Source organism: Tupaia chinensis, unplaced genomic scaffold (genome assembly GCF_000334495.1).
Source record: "Tupaia chinensis unplaced genomic scaffold, TupChi_1.0 Scaffold000005_2, whole genome shotgun sequence".
Lineage (NCBI taxonomy): Eukaryota > Metazoa > Chordata > Mammalia > Scandentia > Tupaiidae > Tupaia > Tupaia belangeri.
The window spans coordinates 1,700,974-1,708,580 of NW_006159434.1; the positions used below are offsets into that span (position 1 = coordinate 1,700,974).

Consider the following 7,607-nt stretch of genomic DNA (forward strand, 5'->3'; position numbering starts at 1 on the left):
GACCTCTGCCCTTTGTTGTTCTTGTCTTAGTGTAATCCCCACTTGAGGAGTGCGGGTATCTTGCTTCCAAATAGAAGAATTTGGCAAAAGTGATGGGCTGTCACTCCCCACATTACATTACATGAAGACTCCATCTTACCAATAGACTTACTGGCTGAAGAAAGTGGACATGTTGGGGATGCCCATGTGGCTAAAAACCACAGGAGCCTCTAGGTATGGTAAGCAGTGTCTAGCAATTAAGGTTTGCTTTCTGTCTATCGCCCCCAAGAACTAGGGGCCCTCAGTCTTATGAAGTCAAGGAAATGAATTCCGACAACATGAGTGAGCTTGGAAGTGGATTTTCCCCATTCAGAACTCCAAATGGAGACTCAGCCCAGGCAATAAGGCAATACCTTGACTGTACCCTTGTGGGACCCTAAGAAGACCCTAAGGAGAAGAGCCTGCTAATCCATGCCCAGACTCCTCACCCATAGAAATTGTGAGCAAATACATGTGTGGAGCTTTTAACCACTATGTAATTATTTGTTATGCAGCAAGATAAAACTAATATAAACCCTGAAGAAAATAATTAAATCTAAAACTCAATAATGATGGCTTTTGGCAAACTACTAAGCATCTTTGTGCTCCTGTTTTACAAAAAGAGTTAAAGATTTGACTCACTTCCTAAAATAGCATTTACGAATTGCAGTCCAACACTAATTTACACATATTGCTATAAACATGGCCATAAATAAATAAATGCCACACGTTAATTACTAACTCTGTTGCTATAACCCTGCTATTTAGCATCTTATTTAATACATAGGAGAAAAGTTTCAGTAACTTCTTTTCATAAAAACTTAAGCTATATTAGGATGGCAATATATGCTGTACATTTCAATATTAGGATACATTTTTCTCTATTAACTCAGGCTTTAACTGGTTATTTCTGAAATACAGTGTGTGATTTTGGAAAGAACTCTAATGCTTATTAAAGAGAAGAATAAATCTCTATGTTATCACTACTTTAATTTTAAAAGGCAGTGCTCAATAAAGATGTAGTTTTAAAAGTAAAGATATTTAAATTGCTCTGGGATCATCCTTTCTTTCTTGCCATTTGCTTATTATGACTAACATAAATGAAAATTCAAAAGTACTACCAGCCTTTCTCAATGCATATTGGATTGTCCTTCCAAAAGCTATCCTTCTACTTGGGATGCATTTAACAGAAATTGAACAAAACTCTTTTTCTGTCCCTACTTAAAGGCCATTTTAAAAAAAAAAAAAACCCCTGCCACTACTTGAAAACAGGAAAATCAGAAGTGCTGATATATAAGGCTTTTTCAAAACATTAAAGACCTGTAAGAATGTTCATTTATCATCATCTTTCAAAATCCAATTTCCTGAATTCTTAGCTAACGTTTTATTTTTATTTTTTATTTTCTATCTCATTATGATGTTTGTTTTCAAGATAGCAAACTGATTTTTATCTTCTTCACTTTGCCCTCCTTCCTTTTCCCTAAACATCCTTATTTAATATTAAATTGACTCATTTATTTGAATGATTAGAAGAGGAAGAGCATAAGTCTGAATACCGCCTTCCGACCTTTCATTCACCTTTCCTTCATTCTTAGTAAAGATGAAGCTGGACTTAGGCACCACTTTACATCTCACTACCCTCTATGAATGAGTGTGTTCTAACCATACAATTGCACCTGGAACAAACAAATATGAGCTATTATGCACTAGGATCTTATGAATCCAGGGAGGAAATAGGAGAAAAATTGACTTCATTTAGAATCTAATAGACTTGGATTTGAGTCATTTCTCTCAACTGTACTAGGGTATTACTTTGAAAATGGACTTCTTATTATCCCCCTTACCACATTTTTGTTTGTTTTTTTGAAATGTTTTTGCTATATGGCACATGCGCTTGCCAAAAAGACAGAGAGACAGAAAGCAAGAAATCACCCCCCAGGGGGGATGGCCATGCCACAATCTCTTCTCCTCCATTCTACTCTCAGGATCTTGGGCTCGCACGCACATGTGCCTGGAGTGAGTTCAAGCTGCGGGGTCCGGGACTCAAACTACCATCGACTACATGGCAGTCCAGTGATATAGCCATTACGCTAACTGTTGGTCCCATTTACCACATTCATTGTGAGGATTAAATAAGAAAATCTATGCAAAATTGCCATGCCCATTATAAAGTACCATTGTTTATTTTATTAGTTTTTTTAGAGAGATTTTTGCTATAGGGTGCATGCTTTCTCCAGAGAGACAGAAAGACAGAAAGCAAGAAATAATAAACACACACACACACACATGCCCCACGTGGGGGGAAGGCCATGCCACAATCCCTTCTCCTTCATTCTCCTGTCAGGATTTTGGGCATGCACACACACATGCCCTGTGCAAGTTTTAAGCCATTGGGTCTGGGACTCAAACCACGCTAAAAAAATATGAGAGTCCAGCTCACTCTGGGCCATGGGCTGGCCCTAAAGCTAGCTTTTTTTTTTCCTTTTATTTGCTTTTCAAAGGGCATTCACAATGAGTGACCCCCTATCAGGTCTATTCCAACTATAGAATTTACATGTCTTTTTGGTTATCTTCCTGTTTCTGGACTACTGATCATAGTATAAGAGATGCCTTGGTCATTGTTCTAGGTTTCATACATTCTCTTTCCTGTGTTTCATTGTATAGAAGCAACCCCACTACTCATGGTAATCAATGTCAATCTTCCCCATCAATATGGCAACTTCTTCCTTTGCCTGATGATCCACCAATAAGAGGAGCCTGAACTGACTAGGAGGTCATCTTCATTTTAGATTCAGAGGGACCTTTAGTGTGTCTTCTGATAGAAGTCCTTTGCAATTCTCCTAAGAAATAGGACTAATAGGGACCAGCAGTTAGTGTAATGGCTATGTCGCTGGACTCCCACATAGCCGACCATGGTTCGAGTCCTGGACCCGGTGGCTTAAACTCACGCTGGGCACGTGTGCATGGGTGCCCAAGATCCCGAGAGGAGGATGAAGGAGAAGGGATTGTGGTGTGGCCATCCCCTCAGGGGGTGATTTCTCGCTTTCTATCTCTCTGTCTCTCTCTGTCTTTCTGGTGAGCACATGTGCCCTATAGCAAAAACCTTTCAAAAAAAATAATAGAAAAGAAAAGAAAAAGAAACAGGACTAATAGTCCAGAATAGAGTGAGATTGGACAGGAAAAACAAATTACACAAGTAAGTTATCAGAAGTGATAGAAAGAAAACAATCTATTGCCATTCTTTTATTTTTAAAATTATCACAGGGTGGGAGTGCTTGCCATAGAGAGACAGAAAGAGAGAGAGAAGAAGAGGAGGGAGAGTGAGAATGCACTCCCCAGTAGGATGTGGTCATATTGAAATCCTTTCTCCATTTCTCCATCCTGCAGAAATTTTGGGCATGCACGTGTGCCCAGTGTTTTTCAAGCTGCTGGGTCTGGGACTTGAACTGAAGTTGCCAATGTGGGATTCAGCTTCTCTTAACCACTAGGCCACTAGGCAGCCTCAGCACCACAACCTCCACCCTTGCCGACTGCCATTCTAATTTCCCAGACCATGCATTCAGCTTTGGGGAACAGATTATTATTTATAGTCATTGGTTCAGTGTATCTATCATTTTCTCAGGGACAGTACACAAATTTATAAGATCTTGTCATGAATATCAAACTACACTTAGTTGACCTGTTTTTGTTTTTGATTTTTTTACCACAGAGTGTGTGTACTCACTGAAGAGACAGAGAGAGATAGTGAGAGGGAAAGCAAGAAATTATTCCCCCCCACCCCGGGGTGGGTGAAGGACGGCCCCCTCACAATCCTTCTCCATTCTCCTGGGATTTTGGACACGCTGGCACATCCACCCAGTATGAGTTTTAAGCTGCCAAATCAGGGACTCAAACCACAGCCGGCCATCTGAAAGTGCAATGTCTGAACTATTACATCACCTGCTGGCCCCTAGTTGAATTTTTAAAAGGGCATTACAACAGATGCTGTACCAGTTATGTCGCTGGACTCCCACATGGCCAACTATGGGTCAAGTCCCAGACCCAGTGGCTTGAAAATCATGACAGGTGTGTATGCATGCATACCTAAGATACTGGGACGGGAATAGAGAAGGGAGTGTGGCGTGGCTACCCTTCCCCATGGTTATTTCTCAATGTCCCTCTCTCTGACTCTGTCTCTCTCCTTCCAGTGAGCACACCCCCTAAGGCAAAAACCTCTAAAAAAAGAAAAAAAAAAAAGGGCATTGTATCATTTTACTCAGTTTTCTGTTTCTAATATTATCTTATATATTATAAGACTAGAGGTTCCTATGGTCATGTGCCCGTTGTTGGATCTCCTTTGTCTGAAAACTGGGTCCTGAATGTGTCATAATATTGCACAGAATTGATACTGTTAAGCTTATAGACAGTGATGCTTGCTGAGACATGGCAAGGAGGAAAGGAAAGGTCATATTCTGGGTAGTTATAAAATACCAATAAGGCTGAATCACTCCCCACTCCAAGGTGGAGATTCATGTAATCAACTATCTTTTAAGGTTTATTTATTTCAAAGTAGTATGTTACATTGATTTTGATCATACTTCCTTGATTGTGTTATTCTATTAATGAAAATGCAAAACATTATCCAATTAGTTGGGTGGGAAATTGAACTCTAAGCTCCCACTCCTGATAAACTGAGAAGATCCTACTTGATTATATAATTACTATTGATTATCCTTACTGAAGAACACAAACAAACAAAAACACTAAAACTATTTGTAGTATTCATTGTTTATGCCTGTCTTTTTCTATCAGAACACTTTGGCCATTTCTTAATATAATCATTGTAAAGATCCAAAATGATGCACAAAAGAGAAATTTATATTTTAATTATCATTTTACTTTTTCATTTTTAAAAGAATTATTTATTAATTTAATTCCACTTGTTATCATTTTTAAATTTGACTAGACAGAGAGAGAGAGAGAGAGAGAGAGAAGAGAGACGGAAAACAAAAAAGCAAGCTGCCAGGTCCGGGACTCTAACCGTGGTCAGCCGCATGGGAATCCAGCGCCTTTATCCACCATGCCACCTGGAGGCCCCTAATTATCATTTAAAAAATTGTGTTTTATTTTTAGACTGGATCTTGCTATGTTCCAACTCTCCTGCCTCAGCCTCCTGACTAGCTAAGACTATAGATACGTCCCACCTTGCTCAGATTTTTTATTCTTGCCTTAGGGTGGGCTTTCATGTTCTCTCAGCCTACCATGAGTAGCAGTGCTGATCAACACACTATATTGCACCTAAGGCAAAAGGCAACTTCAAAACAACAGTCTCTTGCAGTAGGTTAATGTCCCATTCTACAGAGTTTATTCTTTTCAGAGTCCTGTTGAAACTGGAATAAAGGAAGCTGCAGATTGAAGCTAGAGCAACTTCATGGCTCCTTGGCATTTATCTGGGCAACGCTTTGTTAAAGTTGGAGTCATTACACAAATCTGTGTGTTTTTGTACTGGATCCGATATGGAGAATTGACCCTAATTAAAGAAGTAAATACCTCTACTTACTGCTATTGTTAGGAGCAATTGGCTATTTCTCATCCTTTATAATATTCTCATACACTGAGGAAGCTTGTAATAATATGAATACAATGTGTATTCATTTTATTATTTTGAGAAAAGAGGATTTGATAAGAGCTCTAATTTGTTTCTCTGAGGTTCAGATTACTTTCACCAGTAAATTGCATTTTTACAAAATTACGGAGAATTGCTGGGAGCATGGTCATCTATATACAACTCTAGTAAAATGAAAGCTGTTCTGTGGGCCACGGAGGAAATCTGCCAGTATTTTTTAAAGCAATTGACTATGGCCACATCAATTGTCCTTTTTTGGTGAATATTATGTTGCCAATAAATTCCACACCGAGACAGGGTCAAAGAAACTAATCTAATGATGAACACCTCAATCTGTACTTGGCCTGGTAAAAGTATTCTCCACTGTAGTAGAGCTGTTAGGTCTACTTTCTGGGACCAGGACCTCATTCTCTGTACCTGCTTTTCCCTGATCCTCCTCAGTAAAAAGTTTTCTGACTTCGTACTAATGTTAAAAAGAAAATCTATCTGATGAAATGAATTTAAATGAAAAATTCCCATGGTGCTTTTCCAAGAATATTTGCATTTTAAGCAATCTTCAACCAAAATAATATTTTTTAAAACGTGGATATGTGAGCATTTAAAAATGCCAATAGAGATTCTAAGAGAGAGACAGAGGTAGGGAGTATTAAAGTCTCTTCCAACATCCTTCAAATCATTTGAAGTAGGTAGTTACCTTCTCTTCCTGCGTGTAAAACTGACATTAATATTTTATAATCAATGCAGCCATTCTTCAGGAAAAACTTTACCCTCATGTTCAAAGGAAAAAAAATAAAACAATGTTGGGATCAGCAGTTAGTGTAATGGCTATGTCCCTGGACTCCCATGTAGTTGACAGCAGTTCAAATCCTGGACTCGGTGGCTTAAACTCACACTGGGCATGTGTGCGTGCGTGCCTAAGATCCTGAGAGGAGAATGGAGGAGAAGGGATTGCGGCGTGGTCATCCCCTCTGGGGGGTGATTTCTTGCTTTCTGTCTCTCTGTCTCTCTCTCTGTCTTTCCAGTAAGCACAAACCTCTCAAAAAAATTAAAAAAAAAATAAAACAATGTTATATGGAACCAGCAGATGGTGTAGTGGTTATGTCACTGAACTTCCACATGGCCGACTGTGGTTCAAGTCCTGGACCCAGTGGCTTGAAAGTCTTTGGAATTGCCATGGGAAGTTTGGAAATCTCTCTGAGGAAGCTGGCTTAGGACAATTTAGGTTAAATAGGATTTATTTAAGCGCTTTGTAGTCATTCACATGCACAGTTAAGTTGCAATCAACTGTCCCAGTATAGGAATGGCTTCCAGAAATATAACTGATGTACAGTGGACCAACTCACCTGGCATGACAGCAAGAAGGAGCAGGACAAAGTGTCCTATAATGATAGGAGCACATCCTACAGCATTGAAAGTGTGCGGGCACGGAGCCAGCAAAACACTTGTGAAAAGCAAGATTTGTGTGGTCACATGTTTGATGAACATCACTGTATCGAATCATGCCCTTTTAGGAGAAACTTCAGAAAGTTTGTGTAAACATGGAATTTGTTTTGGCACAAGATTTTTGTTGGTTTGTTTTTAAACTCCATGCTCAGCCTTCTCCTAGTGTGCATTTTCCACGAACTTTTTGAAGCACCTCCCACATATATTTGGTGTTTGGGACATCTTACCCTGGTGAAGTCTGGTGGTCTCAGATAAAATGGAAGAAAGAACATAATAAAAACTGAAGAAAAGATCATTTTGGATATAAATAAAGCTCTCTGTTTTTGTAATCCAATTAGTAGGGAGGAGGGAATCAAATAAACATAATGAGTAAAGATAACATTTCTTGCTCCTTTGGATGAAATGCTAATTATCTTTGCCACTAATAAACTCATACCAGTGCAACAAAGATTAGGAAAAAGGGTAAGTGTCTTCAATGTACAGGAATTTACAATTAGCCCTGTTCAAGAAAACTTGAAATACTCTGAAATCTTATAACTCA

The 7,607-nt window shown here is 39.0% G+C and overlaps 1 pseudogene; it reads left to right on the forward strand.

Moving 5' to 3' along the window:
* Positions 1 to 317: 317 nt before the first annotated feature.
* LOC102489798 (integrator complex subunit 13-like) overlaps positions 318 to 7,607 on the forward strand; it is a 44,794-nt pseudogene continuing 37,504 nt past the window's right edge.